Below are 10,207 nucleotides of genomic sequence, written 5' to 3'. Positions count from 1 at the left end.
CCATTCCTTTCGAAGTCCCATAACAAATATCAGATTGAATTCCATGGCTGATCTAGTGATACCATATCGATTGCATCGATATATCAATTCATTAAGACGATCGTAATAAACTTCAATTGTTTCACCATCTTTCTGTCTGAAGTCCTTCAGCTCCACTAAACATTGCTTCACAGAATTAACTTTCCTCTTCTCACTTCCCTGAAATTTTTCCTTGAGATTGTTCCAGATTTCCTTTGCAGTTGTACAACTCCTCACGTAGTTGTAATCAACTGGAGGCAAAGCTCCTCTTAGCTCTCTTACATACCTTTTCTCCAGCTTTTTCACACGATCAGATTAATTTTCAACTTCAGAGTTTCCAGAGGAAGAACCAATTGGTTGAACATTCGATGGTGGATTGAGATTGCCAGAAATGCAATTCCACAGTTCTTCATCCAATCCATTGAGATAATCCTGCATACGATCAGCCCACTGATCGTAATAGTCAGGGATGAGCATAGGAATTTTGGTGGATGATCCTAGAAGATGAGAAAATGAAGTCATGGAATTCAGATTGAATGACGCCATTGTTGTACGGAATAGATCCTTGAGAATTTTTGAAGAAACTTTGAGAATTTGACAACAAACTGTATGATTCAAATCACAATCACTCTTAGAACACTCGATTCAATGAATTAAGTGCAGAATCGAATCACATACTTAGATCTAAACAATTTTTCACTTTCAAAAAGTGCGGAAACTTTTGAATCAAAAAGTTGACTCAAAAACCTTTTGAACAAAGTGAAAATCAGATCAGAGATATGATTCCTGCTCTGATACCAATTGATGAGACAATGAATCAAGTATTGAACGAATTAGAGAGTAAATTCAAAGTAGAATTGAAAGATTTGAACACCGATGTAAATATGATCTGTTTGGCTCTATTACGCTTTTGCAAATTTTACAGAGTACAATGAATATTCTGTAAAGACTTTTTTTTCTAAGACACTAGTAACCACTCCTATTTTTAGAAGAGAAAAGCGTACAAAAAAATATACTAAGGACTAAACATGAAGCTTCGAATATTATGCCCTAGTAAAATACATTATTAAAAATGTTCGAAGACCCAATATACAAACTTCGACTATTACAACATTTCGACCCTAACAGTAAGGATCCTTATTGTCAGAGATCCTAAAAAATAAGGATCTTAGATCTCATTAGGGAAATTTCTCCTTAGGATAACCTGTTTAGATTATAGACTTTGACAAAATAGATAGCATGTTGATGTTATATTCTGGGGAAGATCCCAACCTGTGATATAATTCATTGGATAGATAACGTGAAAATGTTACCATTCGACAATATTCTCTGGGGAACATTCCCAACGTGTGACAACATAAAGATGATATAGGACTTATGTAATTTCTGGGGAAAATCCCAATCTTTGATAACACGAAAATGTTATAAGCCTTTAGTAGTTACTGGGGTAGGATCCCGATTTCTGGATAACATGAAAATGTTATAAACCATAAGTAATCACTGGGGTAGGATCCATATTTCTAGATAACATGAAAATGTTATAAACCTTAAGGATCTTAACTTGTGTTCAAAGATAAGAGGGTTGCCAAGCCACTAAATCGTGAAATGATCCCCTTACCCGTATCCCACAGTTAGATATCATGCGTCCAAGCGAGGTGTATAAACCTTAGTTCATATGAAAGAGGTAATTACCTCTTTAAACCTTAGAGGGGATTAACTACCTTTAAGCGTGGGAGAGATGATCTAGCTTGTGTACATGGTAGTTTAGAGATTACAATGTTAAATATAATGGAGTTTACCGAGTATTAAGATCTTCAGGTGTCAAGATCCTTGTGTTTCAGGGTGTTCAAACTTGAGGATCCAGATGTTCTAGGATCTTCGGTTGTGAGGATCCTGATGTTTCAGGATCTTCGATTGTGAGGATCCTGATGTTTCACGATCTTCACTTTTGAGGATCCTTAACCGTACGTTGTTCTACATAGCAAACGTTAGCTAGGGGTGGGCGTTAGTCTAGCTAACGCCCCTCCGATGCTTAAGTTAGTAGTGTATTCGAGGAGAAAATCAGTAATAATAAAAGTTTTGAGGTAAAGAACAGGTGTACCTTGGTTTTGTTGTGGATCATTCGACCCTACTTACATGTAGTATGCTTTGAGGTGTAGAGCATTCCAGGATCTTGGCAGAACGTCTCCTTCAAGTGCTTCTAGCCAATATGCTCCTTTTCCTGCTTCAACATCTATACGATATGGTCCTTCCCATTTGGGAGCCAATTTTCCTGCACTAAGATCCTTGGTGTTTTGGAATGTTTTCCTTAATACCAAGTCTCCTATTTGAAACCTTCTGACCCTTATGTTCCTATTGTATTCCTTAGTGATTCTTTGTGTATGAGCAGCAATGCGTATTTTGGAAAGATACCTAAGCTCGTCAATAGTGTCAAGATCCTGTGTTAGGATCTTGTCGTTATTCTCGTGGTCTTACATCGAGTATCTTGCCGTCGGGATCACTACTTTAGTAGGGATTACTGCTTCTGTCCCAAACACCAATGAATAGGGGGTCAGACCTGTGGCCACATTGGAAGTGGTTCTATCTGCCCACAAAACGAAAGGAAGTTCTTCTTCCCATCTTCCCTTCTTTTTGTCCAGCCTATTCTTCAAATTGTTAACTATGATTTTGTTGCTGGACTCCGCTTGACCAATAGCTTGGGGATGAACATGAGTGGACATTATCATTTTTATCCCCCAGCTTGTGCAAAAGTCTCCTGTCCTTTTGCTAATAAATTGGGATCCATTGACACATATGATTTCAGCCAGGATCCTGAACCTGGTCAAGATATTAGTCTTAATAAATGATACTACCTCTTTGTCTCTTACCTGGACGAAAGCTTCAGCTTCGATCCATTTGGAGAAGTAATCAGTCATCACTAGCATGAAGACTTTTCCTCTTGGGGCTACTGGTAATTTTCCTACTATATCCATCCCCTATTTCATGAATGGCCATGGGGAGATAATAGGATGTTGAGGTTCTGCCGGTTGATGCAGGATGTTGTTGTGTCTTTGGCAGGCATCACACTTTTGAGCATGTAGAAATGAGTCTTTCTTCATGGTTGGCCAGTAGTATCCTGTTCTTAGTATTTTGGAGCATAAAGATCTGCCCCGGTGTGATTTCCACAATCTCCTTCGTGTATATCCTTTAAGACTTCTGCAGCTTCAGGATCTTCCAAGCATCTAAGGTATGGACCTGCCATAGATTTTTTGTAAAGTTTACCTTGGATTAACACGAATCTAGAGACTCTTGTCCTGAATGCTCTTTCACTTTTTTCTTTTTTCGGTATTGTCCCATTTTGGATATACTCCACAATGGGTTGGGTCCATGATCGCAGACTTCTTTGAGGATCCTGTTCGTCGGGATCCCTTTGAGAAAGGATCCTAGGGTCAGGATCTTCGGTAGCTTCTATGCTTGTCAGATGTTTAGGATCTTCTGATTTGTCAGAGAGGGTTTCTATGGATGGATTTATTATGTGGGTTATAGGAATCTTCGTCTATGGTGGGATCCTAAGGGAGGATCCTAAATTGGCTAATGAATCTGCTTCTGTGTTTTCCTCTCTGGGAACTTGGGTTGGGCTAAAGTTTTCGAAATCAGAAGCTAATTTTTTGAGGATCTCTAGGTATAATGCTAATTTGTCACATTTCACTACATAAGATCCATTGTAGTGATTGGCTAGTAATAAAGAATCAACAAATACCTAAAGATCCACGATTTGAAGGTCCTTAACTAATTTTAGTCCCATGATGAGTTCTTCGTATTCTGCTTCATTGTTGGTAGTGTTGAATTCACAACTAACTACCTGGGGTGTACTGTCCCCCTGTGGCAACTTTAGTATGATCCATAGGCCTGCTCTTTTCTGATTTGAAGCTCCATCTGTGATCATCGTCCATTTTCCCAGATGTTCATCTTCTAGGAATTTCTTGGCTTCCATGTCTACTTCGTTTTGTAGATAATCACTAAAGTCAGCCACAAAGTCTGCTAATGCTTGTGATTTTATGGCAGATCTTGGTTTGTATCTGATGTCAAATGTTCTTAAATTCACCGACCATTTTGCCATCCTTCCTGACATTTCTGGTTTTCTCATGATATTATTGATACGATAGTTAGTTTTTACATGTATAGTGTGTGTTTCAAAATAGTGTCTTAATTTGGTAGAAGCAGTTACTAAGGAAAGAATTAATTTTTCGAAGTGAGAGTATCTGGTTTCAGGATCCAGGTGACTTTTACTTCCATAGTAGATAGGATGTTGATCCCCGTTAAGATCCTTGACAAGAACGGCACTGTTAGGGCCGTGTTCCATACAATATTCAGGATCCTCAAATATCTAGGATCCTCAGCTACATCAGGATCCCAACTAATTGTCGTTATTATTTTTATTATTATTTATAATGGTCATATTTTGTCTATAACTAACACGTGTGCAGAAGTAGTAAAGGAAAGACCAATTCTCAATGAAGAATCATCTTAACTATGCTAAAGACCCGGAATACTTTGTCAAATAACATTCATGAAGCTGGTCATAGAGGATCCTGAAAATATCGAACATCTTGTTGGCTGGTTTAGACTATAAATTAACACTTGTAATCTGCACACAACACATTGTTCTTTAGTCTAATCTTACTCTACGAAATTCTCTACTCATTCTTACTGAGAACTCACTATAATCTTCATTTTATATCAATAAAATCCTCAAGGCAGGTGATCGTTATCACCTCCCAAAGTTTTATATCGGAGATCCTAGAAAGGATCAAGGGCTTTCCTTGTAATCCATTGTGTCACTTTCTTTTATCATTTGCTATTACACAATCTAAACATCACAGCCTCTCATTCAATTTTGTTGATTAATACTTGTGTAATTTTTAACCAAAACAATTTGGCGCCCACTATGGGGCCGTGGTGTTCAGAATCCTCAAAAAAAAATCATGTCTACACAACTGATCCTCTCCTCGTCCTCTGCTCCTTCCAATCCAACCAAAAACCTACCACCTCCTCTGACTGGGCCCCCTACTCAGAGGAAAACGCCTGACACTTCTAAGAAAAATACCCCCTTAATCGCTAATCCAGGAAGTTTGGGATCCTCAGGGCTTCAGGATCCAACTGCCTCAGTCACTACTACAGAACTTTTCACTATGATGAGAAAAATGACGCAACAGGTGACCTAGCAGTAGGAGGAGAATAGAGAACTACTCAAAGAAGTGGAGAGGATTAAGGAAGAATTTCAAAAATCCCAGGAGACAATGCCCACAGTTGTGCAACCAAGGATCCTGGACTTCAGTAATGCACGATCCTCAGAAAATCGCAAGAAGGACACAATTCCTACCACTGTGGCGTCACCCTGGGGGCAACTATGGACAACCGAGCGTCCATGATCAATGATATCAGTGAGCCTTTCAACACTCCTAGAAACCTTGATTCTAGTAAATTCTTAAACATCAATTGTATTAATACTAACTGTACTAACGTTGACGCAGGAATAAACCCAAACATGGCTAGGGAACTTCAACAATTAAGACAAATGATCTCCGGTGTACGCGGAGTGGTCCAACCAATACCAAAAGCATCTCCTACAAGCCACAGGATCTCGAGATTTGCTCCTGCGATAGCTGATACCAAAGTTTCTAAGCGCTTCAAAACTCCCAGCATGAAGCTATACGATGGAACTACAGATCCTGAAGAGTATATAGCCCAATACAGAGAAAGGATGGAGATCATTACCATCCCAGGGCACTTGAAGGAAGCTTGCTTGTGCAAAGGCTTTGGTTCGACCCTTATAGGATCAGCCCTCAAATGGCTGCTAAACGTTCCCCCACACTCTTTTACTTCATTTGCACACTTAGTCAATATCTTTAATAAGCAGTTTTATTGCAGCAGAACCTTCGATAAGATCATTAGTTATCTCTACCGGGTGGTTTAGGATCCTAAGGAAAAAGTTAGGGACTTTATTAACAGGTTTGGCGGGGAAACTCGAGCATCCCCAACATCGACATGGCCACCGCTGTGGAAGCCTTTAGGATGGGACTAAGAAAGGATTCACCCTTCTATGAAGACCTTGTGACGAACCCATGCAAAAGATTATATGAAGTCAGGTGTCAGACGTTGAGGTTCATAAGGATCGAAGAGGATAGAGATATCCAGAAAAGAAGCAACCCTTCGGATCAATATCAGAACCCCAATAGGAAGGCTGAATCCTCGACTTAAAGATCCTACAAATTGAAGCCCTATTTTAAATCGGATCATCATAGAGTTAATTCCATAGAAGATGGAGGAGAAGAAGAAGAGCTTCCTAAAATCACTTACTTTTATTTTTCTGTGGATGTTTCAGGTGTAATTCATGTTATGCATGATCTTGGAGATAAAGCAAGATGGCCAAAGAGAAACAGCAAGACCACTGCTTGGAAAGACAAATCTAAATGGTGTGCCTACCATGAAGACTTTGGCCACATAACAGAGGACTGCATAGCCCTACGAAAAAAAATCAACTACCTCCTTAGTAAAGGACACCTCAAAGAGATCCTCGGGAGAAAAAGAGAAAAATCCAGGGAGAACAGCCAGGATGATCATAGGATACTGGAGAAACCAGGATCCCCACCCTCTGACACCAAGATAATTAACGTTATCTCAGGCGGATCTAACATCTGTGGCACCTCTTATTCTTAGGCTAAAAGACTTGCCAAGGTCTCTAAAATAGAAAAGGAGGATAGACCACGGAAGAATACCATGATTAGCAGTGAAAAAAAAATCACATTTAACGAGACGGATAGGGAAGGAATTTAGGATCCTCACCATGATGGACTCATGATAACACTGTACATGGCCAACCATTTCTTCATAAGAATCCTTGTTGATGGAGGATCCTTGGTCAATATCGTACTCCTAGAGGCGCTGAAAAGAATGAACATCCCAGAATTAGAGATAGTCAAGAGATCCTCAGTCCTCATAGGATTCTTGTGTTATTGACACCTTGTCTCCTTATTATGTGATACTAGGTAGACCATGGATCCACGAGATGAAAGCGGTTCCATCAACATACCATCAGTGTGTGAAGTTGCCCACTCCGTGGGGAACAGTGAAGATCATAGGCGATCAACAAGAATTGAAAGAATGCTACAAAACCTTTATGAAATCTACAACCAAACCCCAAAAAGCATAGAAACTAAGGCATGGGGCACGACATGTTCTAGAGACAAAGGAATAAGACGTAAAGGAAGTGTCCCTAGGCATCGAGGATCCTGAAGCTAAAGTCCTCATAGGATCCTCAATGCCTGAGCAGATTGAGCAGGATCTATTTAATTTCTTAAGAACGAAGTAAGACATTCGCATGGAAATACGAAGATATGACAGGTATAGATAAGAGTATCATTACTCATAAACTTAATATTGATCCTTCTTTCAGACCGATACACCAAAAGAGAAGGAAGTTTACACGTAAAAAGAATCAAATCATCCAAGAGGAAGTAGAGAAGTTTCTCAAAACAGGGACGATCAACGAATTAAATTTCCCAAGATGTCTAGCTAATGTAGTTTTTGTACAAAATAAAAACGGCAAATGGCGAGTGTGTGTAGATTACACGGATCTTAACAAGGCTTGTCCTAAGGATCCTTTCCCTCTACCACATTTTGACTCTATGATAGATGCGACAACTATCCATGAACTCATGACCTTCATGGATGCCTCAGTAGGATTCCAACAAATCCAAATGGAACCATCAGACCAAGAAGATACTGCATTCATAACACCGACATGTATATATTGTTACACCGTAATGCCTTTTGGTCTTAAAAATGTAGGTGCGACATATCAAAGGTTGGCGAATCGGATGTTCAAAGACAAGCTGGGGGACACCATGGATGTTTATAATGACGACATGGTACTGAACTCAATGAAAGTCGAAGATCACCTTAAAGACCTTAAGGAAGCGTTTGACATCTCGGACGAGTACAATATGAAACTGAACCCACTCAAATGTCACTTTGGAATGAAATCACGCAAGTTCCTTGGATACATGGTAACCAAAAGAGGGATAGAAGCAATCCCAGAACAGATAAAAGCAATCATGGAACTAAGATCCCCATCTTCAACAAAGGACATCCAAAGGCTAACCGAAAGAGTAGCAGCACTCAACAGGATCATTTCAAGATCCTCAGTAAGGTGCAACCCCTTTTACGATATCTTGAAAAAGAAGAGAAAGCCTTCCAGTAACTCAAAAAATATCTGAGCTCTTCTCCACTACTTGTGAAACCTATAGACGGAGAACCACTTATTCTCTACCTCTCGGTATCCTCAAACGCGGTATGTGTCGTTCTGGTCAAGGATCTTAATGGGGATCAACATCCTATCTACTATGTAAGTAAAAGTCTCCGGGATCCTGAAACCAGGTACCCTCACCTCAAAAAGTTAATTCTTGCCTTAGTAACTACTTCTACGAAATTAAGACGCTACTTCAAAACACACACTATACAAGTAAATACTAACTATACTATCAAGAATGTCATGAGAAAACCAGAAATGTCAGGAAGGATGGCAAAATGGTTGGTGAAGTTAAGCACATTTGACATCAGATACGAACCAAGATCCGCCATAAAAACAGAAGCATTAGCAGACTTTGTGGCTGACTTTAGTGATGATCTACAAAACGAAGTAGACATGGAAGCTAAGCAACTCCTAGATGATGAACACCTGGGAAGATGGACTGTGTTCACAGATGGAGCTTCAAATCAGAAAAGAGCAGGCCTAGGGATCACACTAAAGTCGCCACAGGGGGACATCATACCCCAGACAGTTAGTTGTGAATTCAACACTACCAACAACGAAGCATAATGCGAAGCACTCATCATGGGATTACAATTAACTAAGGATCTTTAGGTATTTGTTGATTCTTTATTACTAACCAGTCACTACAATGGATCTTATGCAGTGAAAGGTGAAAATTTAGCATTATACCTAGAGATCCTCAAAAAATTAGCTTCTGATTTCAAAAACTATAGTCTAACCCAAGTTCCCAGAGAGGAAAACACAGAAGCGGATGCATTAGCCAATTTAAGATCCTCCCTTAGGAACCCACCAAAGATGAAGATTCCTACAACCCACATAATTACCACAGTCATAGAAACCCTCTCCAACAAATTAGAAGATCATAAACACCCGGCAAGCAAAGCATCTATAGAAGATCCCAACTCTAGGATACTTCCTCAAAGGGATCCCGACGGACAGGACCCTCGAAGAAGTTCGTGAACATGGATCCAACCCATTGTGGAGTATCTCCAAAATATCACGATCCCGACATAAGAAAAAAGTGAAAGAGCATTCAGGACGAGAGTCTTGAGATTCGTGTTAATGCAAGGTAAACTTTACAAAAATCTATGGAAGGTCCATACCTTAGATGCTTGGAAGATCTTGAAGCTGCAGAAGTCTTAAAGGATATACACGCAGGAGATTGTGACAATCACACAGGGGGCAGATCCTTATGCTCCAAAATAATAAGAACTGGATACTAATGGCCAACCATGAAGAAGGTCTCCTTTCTACATGCTCAGAAGTGTGATGCTTGCCAAAGACATAGAAACATCTTGCATCAACCGGCAGAACCTCTACATCCTATTATCTCCCCATGGCCATTCATGAAATGGGGGATGAATATAGTTGGAAAACTACCAGTAGCCCTAGGAGGAAAAGTCTTCATGGTGGTGATGACTGATTACTTCTCCAAATGGATCGAAGCTGAAGCTTTCGTCCAGACTTGGTATTAAGGAAAACATTCCAAAACACCCAGGATCCTAGTGCAGTAAAATTGGCTCCCAAATGGGAAGGACCATATCTTGTAAATGCTGAAGCAGGAAAAGGAGCATACTGGCTAGCAACACTCGAAGGAGACGTTCTACTAAGATCCCAGAATGCTATACACCTCAAAGCGTACTACATGTAAGTAGGATCGAATGATCCACAATAAAACCAAGGTACATGCGAGAACAAGATCGATGGGCAGGGACAAGGTTTGAAAACTCAAACCTTGAATGAATGCTTAAGATCAATGTCTGCTTGCTAATAGATGTTCAAGTCAAGGCTGGAAAGACCAGTCAAGTCTTAGATAAAATGTTCAACAAACAATCAAGCCATTAAAAGAAGAATAATAGTAAATAATCAAGGTAA

This window comes from Lactuca virosa, chromosome 5 (assembly GCF_052849685.1).
Source record: "Lactuca virosa cultivar CGN04683 chromosome 5, Lactuca_virosa_CGN04683_v6, whole genome shotgun sequence".
Classification (NCBI taxonomy): domain Eukaryota; kingdom Viridiplantae; phylum Streptophyta; class Magnoliopsida; order Asterales; family Asteraceae; genus Lactuca; species Lactuca virosa.
This window is presented reverse-complemented; position numbering follows the sequence as displayed.